Consider the following 18,877-nt stretch of genomic DNA (forward strand, 5'->3'; position numbering starts at 1 on the left):
GTTTTAAGTTTGTGTTTATACATTCATAACTACAAATAAGCAATGTACTTTTTCTTAGATTTCGTATCAGTAAATAAGAAGTTGTGAAAAATTATTATTAAACAAGAAATGTCGATTGTGAGCTGGGTACCTAATTCATGAGTCACTCTGGTATGGGAACACTGATCGGGTTTGTGATTTGCTAAAAGTGGATGTATCGAGTATGGAGGGGTATAGGTTTATTTTGGTACGAACCGGTACGTCGTACCATATAGTACAGTTCGGTGTACCCAAATCAAAATCATTTTCGAAAAACATTTAGTCTTTAGATTTTATAAACCAAATATCAAAATACAAATACATTACATTTAAATTCAAAAACATGAACAATATCATTTTTTTATGAATATATTAAACAACACACGATCATTACAAACAAAAAAATCGGTGCCTTTATACATGATAATAGCACAATATAGATATCTTAGAAAAAAAAATAGAAATTGAACAAAAATGCATGTGTACTATAGAAAGTGATGATAAAAATCATTATGCAAAGGCAGGTTTTATACATGATAATAACTTCAATATGAAATTAGGATTTGGAAGGATGGTAAATAAGTTGCAGTACAATGGACTTTTTCCAAGAGTCACCAATTTCCAGCCAAGACAGAAATTGACGTCTGGTACACCCTTTATAATCACTTCCAACAAAAATTAAATTCATCTGGAACATTGAATTGGTAGTGAGACGACTGGAATTAGCAATTGAAAAAAAAAACTGAAAAATGAATTGAGAAGCAACCCAGGAGCGAATTAGTTAACTATGGTGTTAACATAATTCACATTCTTCAAAAAACTAGCAAACATGCTTATGTTTTTATAAACATTAGCAACATGCTTATTTTTTAACCGGTAATAGCAAAATACTTAATTTTTTAACCAATAATAACAATATACTTAACTTTTTACCCAACAATATCATGTTTATATTTTTAACCAAAAATAGCAGCACACTTCACTCGAAGTGACTATGTTTCATTATGTTACTAGTTCTAATATTTTTAATATTCATTTTGGTTTAGTTGATGTTTCAAGACTTTTCCAAAATTAAGCTATCCGTTTGATTTGGCTAAAACCAAGCTTTGTTTATATATTTAAAACACCTGAAATATTTTATGTATTTAAAACTTTAGTCAACCTAAAAAAGTATTATTTTTGGTTTGATTTGCTAATAATCGTTTGGGTATTCCATATAAAATAATAACAACATACTTATCTTTTCAACCAATAATAGAAACATACTTATCTTTTAATTCAATAATAGCAACGTATTTGTCTTTTTTACAAATAATAGCAACATATTTATCGTTTTAAATTTTTTTTAATCTTACTACATGTGATTCAAGTAATTAAATATTATAAAAAAGACACTGAAAGGGAATGATCAAAAGCGAGACAAAAAAAGATCGGGTTTTCAACGAGAGTTGATGCAAATATAACACATTTGAGACGAATGTTGTAAAGAAAGCATTGGTGTTCATTCAACCTGTTGCTTTGGAAGCTACAAGGACATAATCTCATAGTACAACGCTATAATGAGAATAAATGAAAATGAATGAAAGCAAGATTCTATAAAAGAAAGTAAACTCGATTTATTGTTTTTACATCGGTCAACCCAGCCATAGGACGGGTATAACACTTGTTCAAGTGGTTAGGTGATCACTCAAAACATTATACAATGAATAAATTCATAATTGTTATGGTGAATAATTAACTGGGCTTTGTTTATATTTAATTGGTATGATGCCATAGTTAATTAGTTTATTATTGTGTTTCACTTTGAATGTTTTACTTCCTGAGTAATTGTATTATTCAAAATTTCATAGTCACTCGTTGTTTTTGATGTAAGCAGTGAGTTAAGAATGTCATTAAATGTTTCTAGATTGTTCATAGGGATTAGCCATTTCATATGGATTGCTATAATACTCATAAGTAACTGGAAATAGGAATTTAAGTATTCGATAAACCCACTCTTAGATATTACTTCATGGATTCTATCAGAAGTAATTCTAAGACGATAATATCTTCTATTCTTCAAATAGAGATATATAAGTCATATTCTGCAACTCAGTTGTGGATAAGTATACTCCAACACATCTTGTAATTGGGTGGTACAAAGTGTAATTCCATGCATGATTTGGTGAGTAAAATGTATGATTATATAGTCAAAGTTTATTAGTTCCTTTTGCACTAATAGGAAAACGGATATCTTTGGGCCCCTTGATGATTTGAGTTGATCTATGAAAACTAGTTGCCTAGTCCAAAATAAATTAATGTGTTCGATTTTGTAGGATGGATTTGATCACAAATAGGAAATTGAGAAACAAAGTTGATCACTTATCTTCCTTTGTAGTTATAGAGTTTGGTAGTGGCTTTGGAAAGCATAATTTGTTGTTTGGTTCAAGGTTATATTTTCATTTGTAGCTATAGACTTATCTAAGTTCGATATTGTTGGATTAAAGTTTCCAAGCTCATAACTAAATTGATATACTCTTGTAATTAGACTCAAAGTCTTTTTTAGGTTGTCCTCATAACTAGAACTTGGTTAGAGTGACATTTGTAAAGAGAGTATGAAGTTATTAGTTTATTATATGATTAATAAATTGTAATAAATGATTTTTTAATATATTATACGATTAACATATTAATTGGAAATAGATAGTTGAATTGTTAATTAATTATGTGATTAATAAATTAAGATGAGATCAAGAATTATATAATTGATTTTTTTTAAATTTATATTGTTAATGAATTAATATGAAATTAATAAGAATTGATTAATTATTTATCAGAATTACTATGGAATCAATTCTGGATTAATTGAAATTAATTAAAGCTACAAGGGCTGAATTCTAATTATTTATGGTTGAGCAAGAAAAAGAAATTATATATAGTTCCAAACGGTGGACAATTTTTACAAACTATTAGGACTTCTAAAAGCCTCCTGGAGCCAATAAGGATAACAACCATTAACTAGAATAAAATCTGAATATTTTATTATTCACAATTAGGATGTATAATGGAGATCCCCAAGATATAACTACCTTGTAACGCCCCAAATTTCCATTTAATTTAAATGATTATAATTATGGGTCATAGAATTAAAGTGTGAGGTTATAAATTTGTATCACTAAATTTTAATAGTTAATTTTATAATCCAAGACTAAGTAGAGTGGGATATTGAATCATTATATCATATCATATCATACTATATTATAAAGTAAGCATTTTTCCTTTTACCACATTCATTTGAAACTCCCATGCATTTTTCCTTTGACCACATTCATTTGAAACTCCCATGACTTTTGCAATTTCTTTCTAATAATGATTATAAGTTTGTTAATAAGATTAAATAAATATCAAACCTAAAATGTAATAGTATATAAACTAAATTTCAATATTAAAATAATATATTAATATATTTACCTCTACTTATAAAGTTATGTTTTTTTAACTTTTAACATATTATACTTAATTTATTAATGTTAATATATTGTTGGATGTAAACCATTATCATTTTAAAGATATAATTTTTTAACAATTTGTATAAAATACTTAAATTATTAGTTTAAATATAACATTACAGAGTAAACTGTAATATAAATTTTAGTTTAACTTAAACAACCCAAAAAATATTTTGTAAATGCTTAAAAGTGATAAATTGTAGTTTCTTTCTATTAATGATTATAAGTTGGTGAATAAGGTTAAATAAATATCAAACCTAAAGTGTAATCATAAATAAACTAAATCTCAATTTTAAAATAGTATCTGTACTTCTACTTATGAAGTTATGTCTTTAACTTTTAACACATTATACTTAATTTATTAGATTTAAAGTGTTGTTGTATGTAAACCATTATCAGTTTAAAGCTACAATTTTTGAACAGTTTTGACAAAATATAGAAATTGTTAATTTAAATATAACATTACAGTGTCAACTTAAATATAAATTTCAGTTCCACTTAAAAAAACCAAAAATATTTTGTAAATAGTTAAAAGTGATAAATTGTAGTGATAAATGCAAAAACTAAATTCTAATCTCAGTTAACAAAAATATTTCCTAAAGATATTTTTGTAATCGTTAAAAGTTTTGAAATAAGTAGCATAAAATAATATACAATAACAATAGTTAAAAACAACTCTATATAAATGATTATATTTTTACCTTTAAAATCAGAACACAATGTTTGATGTTTTAAATCATTATAATGATAGAAATAAAAACATTAAACAAATAAGTTTAAAAATATAAATTAACAATAACAACAACTATAAATAACATTAAACCATATATCATATATAATTTTTTTCGTGTATAACTCGCATGTAGATATGATTCAAACGATTGAGATGTAGTTATAATAGATGTATATATATTATAAAGAAAGCATTTTGCCTTTCACCACATACATTTGAAACTCCCATGCATTTTTCCTTTCACCACATTCTTTTGAAACTACCATGACTTTTCAGTTTCTTTCTATTAATAATTATAAATTGGTTAATAAGGTTAAATAAATATCAAAACTAGAGTGTATTCATATATAAACTAAATTTTAATATTACAATAATCTATTTACATCTACTTATAAAGTTATGTTTTTTAAATTTTAACATATTATACTTAATTTATTAGTTTTAATATATTGTTGGATGTAAACCGTTATTATTTTAAAGATACAATTTTGTAATAATTTGTATAAAATACTAAAATTATTAATTTTGAATATAACATTACAGGGTCAACTTAAATATGAATTTTAGTTTAACTTAAACAACCCAAAGAATATTTTGTAAATTGTTAAAAGTGAATAATTGTATTGTCTTTCTAATAATGATTATAAGTTGGTTAATAAGGATAAACAAATATCAAACCTAAATTCTAATCATAAATATACTAAATTTTAATTTTAAAATAATATTTTTACTTCTACTTATAAAGTTATGTCTTTAACTTTTAACACATGATACTTATTTATTAGATTTAATATGTAGTTGTATATAAACCATTATGAGTTTAAAACTACAACTTTTGAACAGTTTGGAACAAATACTTAAATTGTTAATTTAAATATAATATTACAATGTCAACTTAAATATAAATTTCAGTTCCACTTAAAAAACAAAGAATATTTGGTAAGTAGTTAAAACTGATAAATTGAAAAACTAAATTGTAATCTCAATTTAAGTAAAATATTTCCTAAAAATATTTTTATAATCGTTAAAAGTTTTCAAATAAGTAGCTTTAAATAACTTACATTAACAATATTTAAAAATAACTTTATATAATGATTTTATTGTTATTTTTAAAATCAAAAAACAATGTTTGATGTTTTAAATAATTATAAGATAGAAATTAAAACATTAAGCAAATAAATTTTAAAAAATTGGTTGGAATTAAACCCTAATTGAGATTTCATGAACAAGATGCGGAAAATAAGAACAAAGACAAATATGAAGATTATGTTGAATGATCACTCGATTTATTCAAATATGAGGAATAAATTACCCTTTCAGCATAGACTAAAGAATCTAACACTACATAAGAAATCTCACGTGTCGGCTACATTTTGCCTCACTCTTAACCCTAATTATGAATAATACATGACTATTTATACGCAAAAATTCAAGTCTTGGGCTTTTAAACTACAATTCATCAAAGGGGCCCATTGCCATCATCAATGGAGTGCTTTGAAACCTTACAATCTCCCCCTCAAAGTATGGAATGGATGACAATGCTTTAACTTCCAAAACAAGCATCTAGCAAATAAAAAGATCTTGCAACGAGGAATAGATGAAGCAATCCACGAATCTTGATTCTTCAATAGTCTTCAAACGCGGGCTCTAATCTATATAAATCAAGCACTGAAGTAATGTCTTTAAACTTCATTTTCGAATGTAATCCCAAAAAAAATCTTCATGAAAACCAAGACCGCCATAAAAACTCATTTCAGAACAAAGAAACCAAATCACTTCTTGTCTTTGAAGAGCTCCCCCTCCAAGTCACAACGATCTTCAAATAAGCTAATGATATAAGCCATCAAAAAATATAATGTAACAACCCAAACTTTAAGATTCGTAATGTCGCTTGATCGAGAAAATACTAGAAGTCGGAGATATAACAAGTCCTTAGTAGAGCTCGATAAAGAACTTCCGCTGTAAATGATACTTCTCTGTAAAAGCTTTAGCAGAGCTCGATGAAGAACTTCCACTGTAAAAGCTAACTTCATAATTCTACCACAAGCTTTTATCAAAAATATTCAAAATTGAAAAGTCACAAATCCAATTTCGAATGACCATACCAAATTCTCCCCCGATTTATAATCAAAAACATGATTATAAAGCCTTCAAATGGTCATGAGAATGATCTTGAATGGATAAAAATTTACCAAGCTCCCCCGCGACAAAATGATATACACAATAAAGTATAAAGTCCGAAAAAAGCCATGAAAATTTGACTTTATCACGAAAAACGACTTTCTGAACCGCCAAGACTTGATGTAATCCATAATTTTCTGTTCACGAAAAAATGTATGCATTAAAATTTCAAAACTACTCACCGGCCCCCAAAGATGTAAACTTTTCTGAATAATGGGCCGAAATTGTCACTTTCCAGAAACTCAGGGGCTGAAATTGTAATCATGCACCAATAAACCCCTTTATTTGTAACAAAATCTGGAATTGGTCCAAAACTGCCAAAGCATGAAATGCATAGGGACCAAAGGAGTCAAATCACCGAAGTTTCAGGGACCATAAGTGTATATCTGTGATTAAAAGAACAATTGGAACGAATTAAATCGTATACGAAAACGAAAGTACCAATTCCAATCAATTCCATCGCTTCTTATCATGAAGACGCGAATCTGAGTCACTTTCGTTTCAAGCACAACCAACCGAACCTAGGTTCGCTCCAAGTTCAGTGAACCGAAACCATGTTCGGTCCAAGCACAGGTTCGCTTTCAGTCCTCCCCACTTTCTTCCAAGTGCTTTCGTTCCAAGAGCTACCAACCGAACTCATGTTCGTTCCAGGTACATTCCAAGGCCATTGATACAAAAGCGTAATCAAGCATGACGATGCAAACAAAGAGCGAAACATTAGCCAAGCCGAACCACAAGTTCGCTTTCTGTCTTCCCTTCTTTCGATCCAAGGCAACAGACAAACCCAATCATAGATTCGCTTCAATTTCATCGATTATACCCCAATGAGAAGCAGAGTAAACGAGCGTTCACAGGTAAGGATTTCACAGCGATTTTGACTTTTCTGTTGACCAATGTTCGTCCCAATTGAGATTGATTCGTTTGCAGTTCATGTAACACCCATATCTCAATCAATTTAGTTCGTTTGTAGGTAAGATTGTGAATCCAACATCATTTAATCAATGTTATTAAACCTTTATTAAGAGACCTGCTTGGCGAAGTGAACAGGACGTCAAGCCAAATCACGATTCAAGATCTGACAAGGACCACAAATCTCCTTCGTTCCAATTTCCATTCCAACAATCTGATTTTACAGTTCCGATCAAAAAGAATATATTCACACCTCCGATTTTGACTTTCGTTTGACTTCTAATTGTGAATCCAATAATGTTAGCAGTGAAACCTTCTAACCTAAGTTAACCATTTAGAGTGCCTGCGAATCATTGTGACCACTCAATGCGAGTACTACAAGCTCCAAATATACCAATAGCAAGTAGTTAAGTTAGAAATCGGTCTCAATTTTGACAATCGAGAGGATATGAGCGTGAACCCAGAATCCCAATCATGATTCCATTCGCCTTGAACATCACATTTCCAAACACATGCTCGATTCTGATCGCAAATATGAGTCACGATTCCCAGACCTTGTTTCCGATTACATTGACAGGATAAACATTTGTTCCAATTTTGACTTTTCATACTTTGACCATCAAAACCGATTATTAACAAATACGAAAATCGACATCCTCGTATCAATACAATCATGAAATAAAATTGGTAATCAATGGAAGAACAGACTAATAAGATTAAACCCAAAATCAAATAAAATGAAATTTTGATTTTGACAATAAATTCGTTAATAGATTACGGCTAAAGAATGAAAGAACAAAGATGAAGTCGAAGATGACGGCATCAAAGAAACGATCGATATTCAAGTTGAACACAGAAGACACAATCGGAAACCAGATTTAATATTAGGGCCAAAGAAAAAGCCGGATCATCATCAAATACACGCATGAACAGTGATGGATCGAATAATTGGGCCAAAGGAACATTATTGGATCGAATAATAGTGTGATAAAATGGAATAAGAGTCGATTATGTGGCCTCAAATGTGATTCATTGATCTGAAGACAAATTAATCAGATCCAAAGAGGGAAGAAAAAAATTACCACGATAAACAGCATAAATCCCCATGAACAGTAAGTTGAATAGAAATTTTGATTCCATACTGCCAAAACACCAAAATCTTCGATAACTTGTGCAGAAAATCATCAAATCAAGAACCGATACTTCAAATATCAATAGATCTACAAAGACCCGCTCTGATACCATTTGTTGAGATTAAAACACTAATTAAGATTTGATGAACAAGATGCGGAAAATAAGAACAAACACAAATATTAAGATTATGTTGAATGATCACTCAATTTATTCAAATATGATGAATAAATTACCCTTTCAGCATAGACTAAAGAATCTAACACTACATAAGAAACCTCACGTGGCGGCTACATTTTGCCTCACTCTTAACCCTAATTATGAATAATACATGACTATTTATAGGGAAAAGACAAGTCTTGGGCTTTTAACCTACAATTCATCAAAGGGGCCCATTGCCATCATCCATGGAGTGCTTTGAAACCCTACAAAATTAATTAACAATAACAATTATAAATAACATTAAACCATATATTATATTTAGTTTTATTCCTGTGTAACTCGCGAGTAGAAGTCATTCAAACGATTGAGATTATGCAGTTATAATAGATATATATTATCATATAATTCAAAATAATCAATACATTATATCAATTTAGTATACAAATTGTTATATTAAATTTAGCAACAATGTTATTGCTATATTGGAAAAAAAAAACATAAATTTTTAAAGACTTCAACTATATAGGTGTTTCTGCGCAACGCACGGGCATTCGCCTAGTGAAATTATATCTACGTGAAAGTGAAATCAATAATTGTTGGAAATATCAGAAATCAAAATGAAGGTTGGGGACCTAAAAGTGAGAATATAGCACATAATGGTCAATGGGGTTATTATTTCAAGCATATGGATTTAATGGAAAAGGTTTTGGGTTGATTTGGGGGCCTTAAAGCCGGATTTGATCACTTACTTAATCCATAAGGCTTAAACACAACTTAACCCTAATAATCATTTTGCTTTGGAATTCCACTTTTTGAAGACCTCACAGTAGTGTATGGACGATCTCTGGAGATTGAACCGTTGGATCTTCATGAAATTTGGTGAGAGGGTTTCCAAGAAATATATTAAGTATTTGACTATTGGTATTAAAATTTGTACAGCAGAAGTCGAGATATAGATTGTCGATGATGGCAGTAGTTGTTGGATTGGTTTCAAAATCGTTTCAGGTGCAAGGCTTGTATGAACCTTTCCATCTCAATAACCTAGGTATGATTTCTTTCACATTGCTTGGAAAATTCCTGTAAGACCTAGAGATGTGGTTCTAATGTCTTAATCGAATTTGGGAATTAATGGGTTGAGTGGCTTAAGCCCTAACCCTAGTTGTGAAATCCAAATTTAGGCAATCTACTTTGTTTCTCCTAAAAAGCAATGAACTTTGGAGTATTGGGATTGGAATTTTTTTATCATTTTGACTTAATCAATTTTCATCTCTGTAAATAAATTGTTTCAAGAAAAAAATCCATTCTGGATTGGGTCTTAATGGGGTAAGAAGCTAATTAACCCTAAAAAGCCAAGGCCGTGATTTCAAGATTTTTCCCTAGTCTGTCCTTATCTTTGAAAGATCATATATTGGTCATGGAAAAACCTTTTTGGTCAAAATTAGTTCACAAAGTTTCATATGTTATTCCTATACACTTCATTTGTTTTTCCCAAAATCCATAAATGCCTCAAGTTAGGGTAAAAATGACCATTTATCCAGATTGGTCCAGAATGAGCTGTTATTTGAGGTAGTTTTGTAAAATCCTCCATAAATCATAAAAAAAAAATCATATGGATGTCTGTGAGTACTAATTTTAAAGCTAAGGACCCAATATATCTGCATGTGATACATTTATGAAAAATATGGAGTATAAGGTGGGCAAAACATGTCCCTAAGAGAACACTAAAATCAAATAGAAAATAAGGAAATGTGTACATAAGTTTTATAAGAGTAGTACAACAAAGCACAAGTTAAATAATGTTATAATTATTGTGTAGGTTCTTGGAAAGAAAAAAAATATCTAGCTCCCGGTGGCTAAGGTTTCATGTTCAAGCTAGGATGTGAGTTACACTAAGTCTCTTATTATGTAGGCGTTACTTGTTTCATGTTCTTTTTCATGGAAACCCTAATCCTGTAAAGTGAACAAGGTAAGGAAAAATGTAGTTTGTCCTCTAATGGCGCAATCTGCACTTTTATCTCGTCTTCCCTATTAGGGAGTAGGGGTAATTCCTAAAAGGGGGAACAATGTTATGGTTGGCGCCAACAATATGTACTAGGAATGTTTATATTTATGTCATACATTTTTATTTGAAAGGTTATGCTATGAGTAAGTAAATGCTTTGATTAATGCTAGAGTAATGTGTATGCTCATTGTTATTTAACATTTTTTAGGATCTTCAAGTACTAATAATGAAACGAGTCTGATGTGACTGCAGGCGACATTCTTTTGAAGATTTTTAAGATATTATTATGATGTTTTGTTAGCCTGGGATATTTATGCTTCCACAATGTTTTTAGAAATATTATTTTGTAAAAGTGGTTTAATGTTTTGAAAACTTTATTTATATTTTAAAATGGTAACGATTGGCTTTTTAACGTTATATATATATATATATATATATATATATATATATATATATATATATATATTGGGTCGTTATAAGTTGGTATCAGAGCATGGTTTGAGAGATTTCAACTCAAACCAAGGCTCAAATTTTTCAAAAAGTTTCAAAATAAGAATTTGAAAAGTTGAAGTTTGAAACATTAAGGAGAATATGAAGCATGAAGTCATCCATCGCTTAACGGGTAGTGAGCCACTTACTCACAATAAGTCTTATGTTAAACTGTTAAGACATATGTAATGATTAAATCTTGTATTGGTTCAGGGTTATGCATCGCCATGCATCCATGGTGTATATTGCCTATAATGGAAAACATGAGATAATACGAAATGCTAGAATAGGAATATATACTTATGGGAATCAGGAATAATAAATGGTAAATAAGTAGATAACTACTACAACCATCATGTTAATAAGGGAGTTTTGTGTGATCTCTCAGAACAAAAATCCGTCGGTGTGAATGGTAGCAAGGGCTCGTACTATTTGAAGCACATGATCGACATTTGAGTCGAAAAGAATCACGAAAAAGCCCGAAGGATTGATGAGTTATTGTAAAAGTAAATGTATGAATGATTCAAGTAATAAAAGTAATGTAAGAATGATTCAAGTAATAAAAGTAAATGTATGAATAATCCAAGTAATAGAAGTAAATATATGAATAATCCATGTAATAGAATTAAATGTATAAATGATTAAAGTATTAATGTTATAATACCCATGAATTACGTTTTAAAAAATAGTGAACACTTGAGGAAGACCATCAAACGTATTCAGGGTTCTAAGACACCCAATATTAGGGAATTTATGGCGAGTGAGGTTTGTGAAGCTATCCAAGAGATGTTTCTAGGGCTGTTTCCACAACTCAAAGTTGAGATATAAGAATTGGTTAACAGGAAGATTGCACTGCAATGTAGAATGCATGTAGCCTAGGTCAGGGAACGTTAAGGGATCGAGTCATTGAGACTTCTCAGTGTGCAATCCGCCACTTTTTCATGGGAAGAAAGTTATGTTGGGGAGCAGTTGATGGCTAGTTGACATTAAGAGTTCCTTTCACAATAGTTTTTGTCCTGCTAAAGCGAAGGTGTCTTCCACTACAGTTTTGTCGTGTAATGTATAACGACCCAAATTTATTTCCGTCATCGATATTACTTTCCGTTAGACAAATATTTATATTCACAGGATTATTTTGGTTTTAAGGTAATATAACCAAATAAATTAAAAAAAGATGTATTTGACATCTAAAAGAATTAATCAGTAATTATGAGAAATATATTTAAATTGAATTAATTTATGGAATTATTAGAGTAAACTTAAATCATTTAGATGGTGTTAATTATGTTGAAGGGTTGTTGTGTCATTAAGGAAACTCAAAAATGTTAAGTTATTAGGGTTAGGATTGAAAGGAATTAAATTATGAAAGTTCAGGGACTTTCTTTGAATAATCAAATGTAACCCCCATGACTAAATGACGTGTTAATGAGATACGTCAGTTTTTGGGTCACGATGGAAACAACAGTCGATCCAACTGAATTAGTTCTTAACATTGTTCATGGGGAATTGGGTCGACCAAATCAAGTTTCGTGGTTTCCTTTTGTTGTGGCATCGATCGGTTATTAGCAAGGAAAAAAAATGATCGGCTAGGGAGGAGAAAGAGTGCAGCGAACTGAGAAGATTAGGGGGGAGAGAGGAATTTTTTCTTGTCGATTTTCACCTTTATAGTTGACTTTGGTTATGGCTTAATGGGTTAAGTTAACAAATAACCCTTAAAATGCATTGTTGGGAAATTCTGAAAATTTCCTATTTTGCCCATGTTATGAAAAAAAATCTAGAAAAATCATCAGAAGTGGTATTGGTGATCTGTAAACTCTTAATGTTTTAATTTTTAGTATAGTTTGTCCATTATTTTTCTCAAGACCTGATATTGTCCCTAACCAATGTGTAAATAGTGTTTTTCACTGACTGGTCATAAATTAGCTGCAATGATATCCTATTTTGTAAAATCAATATCAAATTATAGGAAAATCATATGGACTTGTGCGAGTACTACCTGAAAACATAAAAGTGTTAAGTAATGTAATATACAAAAGTATTATATATTTTTCAGGCCTTGGTGGTGTTAAAATGGCCTTGAAGAGGTGGTTGTTATGGGTCAAAATCTGGAACGTTCTTCTAAACGTTTATATTAATGTTTAGGCATTCTACTCTCAACATTTTTGTGTCATTTGTATGATATTATCATAAAGTAAACAATTGATGTCTTAATGCTATCATTCAATACTTTTGTGTGTAAAATAGAGTGACTTTAATCCTTTACCTAAAGTCTTAAAGCATATGGTGATTTTTGGCGAATGTTTGAATTCTGCACAACAACGTTGCCCCATCTTGTAAGAGCTATAACCGCTAATCTAGGCAGAACTGGATGTTGCTCCTCTCTCATGAAGTTCTAGGAAATCGATTCTAGTTCCAGAAAGTTTGATTTCATCCCAATTAGAGCTGTATATTTTATTTTATGACCAAAACATTGAATAGTGGTCATGGCTTGAATTATAAAAAATACAATATAAAATTTAAAGTATGTTGATGTAAACTTGTAGACTTGGAATGCACTTAATAACTTGATGATATATGTTTTTAGGTGATGTCTTTACAACTTCAAGGGAGATCACAACTTGGAGTTAACAAAGTATTCGTCAAGGCCAAGGAGAGTTAGTAGTTTTTACTCACCGAATGTGCATAAGTCACGAGTACATTTCACACATGGATCATTGATTCACTTATGGTGATTATGTTGTTTATGGTATTATAGCATAAATTTGATTGATATGATGATATGTGCAATTAACATGCTTGCTTGCTAGTTACCATACTTAGGGTCTAAATTGATATTTAACTCAATTATGGTGATTATGTTGTTTATGGTATGCTAGCATAAATTTGATTGATATGATGATAGTTTGCTATGATTTGGTGAATTGTTGATGCATTTGATGAATATTATGATATGGGTTAGCTGTATGAAATTGCATGCTTTCAATATTAAATTGTTAAATCTTGTGAGGCGTTGCGTAGTGGGTTGGGTAGTTTATGACACTTGACTTAAACCCTATCTGGATACCTTTGGTGACATATTAGTTTGAAAGAGGACCTGTAAAAAAGAGCTTAAGCCATTCTAGTGTTAGTCGTCCGGTCTATCTAGAAGATCCTGCGACACATGGTACACGTACACTGTCACTACAATGTTTGTGGACTGGAGTGGTGTGGTCCTACCGAGGAGGACTAATACAAACATCATGCTAGATTAGGAGGTGTTATGGATGTATGACATTGTTGGTACCAATCCTGAACGACACCGTGGAACACTTGTGTTTCGAATAGTTGGAGTAGCGTAAGGGGTGTCTGGGGTTGGTATTTCAGTTGGAAGTCATGAGCCACTTAGAGGATTCAACAATGCGGGCACACGAGTAGTGAAATGGGTAGTTCCATTGGGGTAGGATGTGCGTAGAAGGTCATGCCTATCATAGGACGCTTTTGGTGATATGTGATGCTTTTGGTTACATTCCTTTGGTATTATTCTTTTGGTGACATTTCTTTGGTGTTATTATTTTGATGACATTCATTTGGTGTTATTCTTTTGGTGATATTCCTTTAGTGTTATTCTTTTGGTGACATACTTTTGTTGACATACTTTTGGTGATATGCTTTTGGTGACATGCTTTTGGTATTATGCTTTTCGTGATGTGCTTAAGGTTATTTGTTTTTGATGATATCTATTTCTTTTAGTGAGATATGTTGCTTTTGGTGATAAGTGCTATTTTGGTGAAATGTTATGCTTTTGGTGATACGTGATGAATTACCTGTTATATGTGAGTATGTGTTGCTTAATGTTTTGATCTCATAAAGTGAATTGTTGACCCGTTTGGGAGATTGTATGTTTTACCTATGACTATATGCAACTTTTATTAACTCACTCAGCATGAGCTGATACTTGTTTCTTTTACTTTGTGCCTTGTGATTGGTACAGGTAGCTTAGGAGCTTGGATTGGTGAGTGGGGTAGCTAATGGATAGTAGATTTCATTATTGATACCAATCTTGGACACATTTTTTATTATTTACTTTATAGTACTTTTGCTTCCACTACAATTTAATTTCTTTGGAATAATATTTGAATTTTGAAGTAACGTTGTGATTTGAAAATGTTTTAAACTAATATAATAAAGTCTTCCATTGTGATTTTCCATTAACAAATTTTTAAGATATAAAAAAAACTTTGAGGTGAAAATTACGACGTTACATAATGGAGCAAGAGATTGGTGAGGCTTAATTATTAAGTCTTGTACTAAAGAAGAACTTCCAGCCATAAATTAGGAATAATTAAAAGGGTTATTCAAGAAGGAGTATATATTTTTGGTAGGGATTAACAGGATGACGATGAAGCAGACTATAGATTCAGTGAACGAAATCACTAATGAATTCTTAGAGAAAGCTCTGCTTTCCCCAGACTTTGCAGTTATAGAAGATTTAAACATGCTACACTATTTGAATTGGTTGATGGCTGATATTTGAGAGTTTGTTGTTACCGCAAGGTGCAAAACTCTCACCAAGATAACAGGGGTAGCTCGCGTTAGGGAATAGGAGCTTGAGTCACCTGATCATAAGAGGAAGATAAGTTAAGGTAAGCCTCAAGTCAAACCATTAAGAAATTTGAGTCGTCCAATGACAAAAATGAGAACAAGGGGACTTAACCTAAATGTGACAAATGTGGTAAGAAGCATCTTGAGGAATGTTGTGACAACCCAAAATTTCCATTGTACGAACATTATCTATCCAATAGAAGCTAGTCCAGTTTCTGTGATTTTCACACTTTTTCGAACAAGTTTGTGTACATTAGGGTTTATGTTTAAGGAGATATCAGGAGAGTGGATGCTCCTGGTTTTGTGAAATTTGAGCATTTCAAGTTTCATAATGTTACAGTCCTATATCGGGAATAAAAATATTTTCTGTCAAAATATTCCAGGACTATAAATAGTTTTCTGAATTAAATTAATTCATTATTCACAATTCCAAATAGAGAAAAGCCATATTCTCTCTGACGGATCTTCGGGTTTTCATCCCAGATTGTGAGTCTACTTTACTAAATGTGTTTCAATACTTGTTAGATACTTATTAACATCAATTACATGTTTAGATTACAAGATCCGGGAGTTTACCGCCCAAGAACGTTCTTGGGGAGTAAACTCCAAAATGGAGCCTTAATGCTTCCTAGACCCATCCCCATGTTAGGCAACTTATCAAGGACTTTGTGTATGATCTTTATAGACTAGAAATCATCCAAGAAACCCAAGTAATAGGAGTTTACGGCCAAGAACTTCTCTTGGGTCGTAAACCCCTTTTCAAGGGCATTTAGTGCCCTAAAACTTCCCCTAATGCTTAAGGACTTTAACCCTAAAATGCTTGTGCCTATTTTGGACATCAAAACACTCCAAAATCATAAGTTTGTAGGAGTTTACGGCCAAGAACCTCTCTTGGGCCGTAAACCCCTTTTCCAAGGGCTAAATGCACCACAAACACACCTTAGGCCTTAAGACAATTTACCTTGAACACATGGGACTTGAATGGAGAAAAAAAGACATCATAATCACTCCTTAAAAGGAGTTTACGGCCAAGGAACATATCTTGGGCTGTAAACTCCAAGTGAAAGCCTAAAAGTGTGCCTCTTGTCTCCATTAGCCTTAGATAAAAGTATAGAAGCTATCCTACACATGCAAGGGCCTCAAAACAATTAAAAGCCATCACCCCATAGGAGTTTACGGCCGTAAACTCTAGGGGATAAGTTCCTTTGGCCGTAAACTCCCCTATGGAGCATTCTAGGGCCTTAAACTACTTCATGTGTTATTCCAACAAAGCTAGGAGTGTTCTAGGATCAAGATAACACTTTAAAACACCCAAAACCACCATGTGAGGAGTTCACGGCCATAAACCTATGAGTTTACGGCCGTAAACTCCAAAAGGTGGGGTTTGTTGGGTGGTGAACTCTTATGCAAGGCCATTTGATGTTTCAAACCCTTTTGCCTTGTCCCGTAGCAACTTAGATGCAACCATTTGGACCTTAAACACTTATAAAAAGTGTTTACATGTTTCCTAAGTGTCTTAACTTATTTATTAAGTTATTATTTGTCTAATTAGTTATATATATGCTTATTATATGATAACTAGGCTCGTGCGTGTAAACAAGTCTCCGTTTGCCACCTAGCACGGTATCCGACACTGCAATTCAAACGACTCACCACAAGTGAGTTCATACCCCTTGAATCAACCTTTGAAATGATTTTAAATGTTTTAAATACTTTATGTGGGGGGGATACAAGTCAAATACTTATATTTATTGCTTCAATCACATGTGATTGCATTTAATCACATGTGATTAATAACTAGGAAAACAACGATTTTTACCACTGTTCAAACTGTTTATCAAACTGCTTTACTTTGAAATGTTTTACAAACTCTTTTACTATCCGACCTTATTTACAAACTGTGATTCAAACAAATGTTTCTTATACTTAAACTGTTTTATCAACTTATGCTTTCAAATTGTTTTATAGATCGACATCAAGTCGATCTCCTCTTGAAATTATATTTATGCTTCAAATGTCTTATGAAAAGTTATTTATGCTTTTACATATTCAATTGCATGCCCATATATGTATAGATATATAAATAATGTTTAAAGGGCTTAGGAAGGCCATCCGCCCTATTTCCTTTTCCTCGATTTGGATGTGGTCTGGTGGGATTTCGGGTGACCATCCGAAGGTCGTTTCCATATTACTTATATATCATATATACATGTATAGACATAAAAGTACTTCCATATTCATACTTATCAGTACATCAATAGTTAGTTACCATCGGGGTAACACAAGTACATATACAGCTATACTAGAAACAAGTACATATACAGCTATACTAGAAACAAGTACATATACAGCTATACTAGAAACAAGTTCATATACAGCTATACTAGAAACAAGTACATATACAGCTATACTAGAAACAAGTACATATACAGCTATACTAGAAACAAGTTCATATACAGCTATACTAGAAACAAGTACTTATACAGCTATACTAGAAACATGTACATATACAGTTATACTAGAAACAAGTACTTATACCACTATACTAGAATGAGAAACATTACTTATACATGAATACGTTAACAATTGTGATCCACTGTGTCGGAGCATGCCTTAAATGTCATGGCCCGAGTTGTAGCCAGAATTCTCTTGGAGAGAGAGCGTGAGTTTGCGTATAGATCTATACTGGATTGACTATCCTACACCTTGCTGCTAGCTACAGCCGGACCTGCAGGTCTGCAGGTGCCAAACGTCATTTCTTTTTATTACGACCATTCATTATGTCGTTGTTACCAGTCGATAGCATGGTGCAATTTATCACAATATACCATAATATAAATCCGGTTTAAGGTAGTAGTAATTAGTACAACAGTAGTTCTTATTATACAAAGCTACAGTACTACAATGATTTACCCATTACATATTTTGGTGATAATCTCACTTAAGCATTAATGTACAAACTATATTTTATCAAATGATAGTTATACTTGGGTAATTACACACTTTTACAACAGACGAGTTTACAAAAAGTTAAGCCTTGGTAGAAGGTTACTTTAATAGAAAATATAGGATTTTCCGAGAGATTCAAACTTTTACAAACACTTTCAAACATTTACTTACATTTTTACAAACTTATACATTGAGACAGGTTCAAACGTTTTGACAACAAACATTGTCACTAAA

Source organism: Lactuca sativa, chromosome 1 (genome assembly GCF_002870075.4).
Source record: "Lactuca sativa cultivar Salinas chromosome 1, Lsat_Salinas_v11, whole genome shotgun sequence".
NCBI classification, from domain to species: Eukaryota; Viridiplantae; Streptophyta; class Magnoliopsida; order Asterales; family Asteraceae; genus Lactuca; species Lactuca sativa.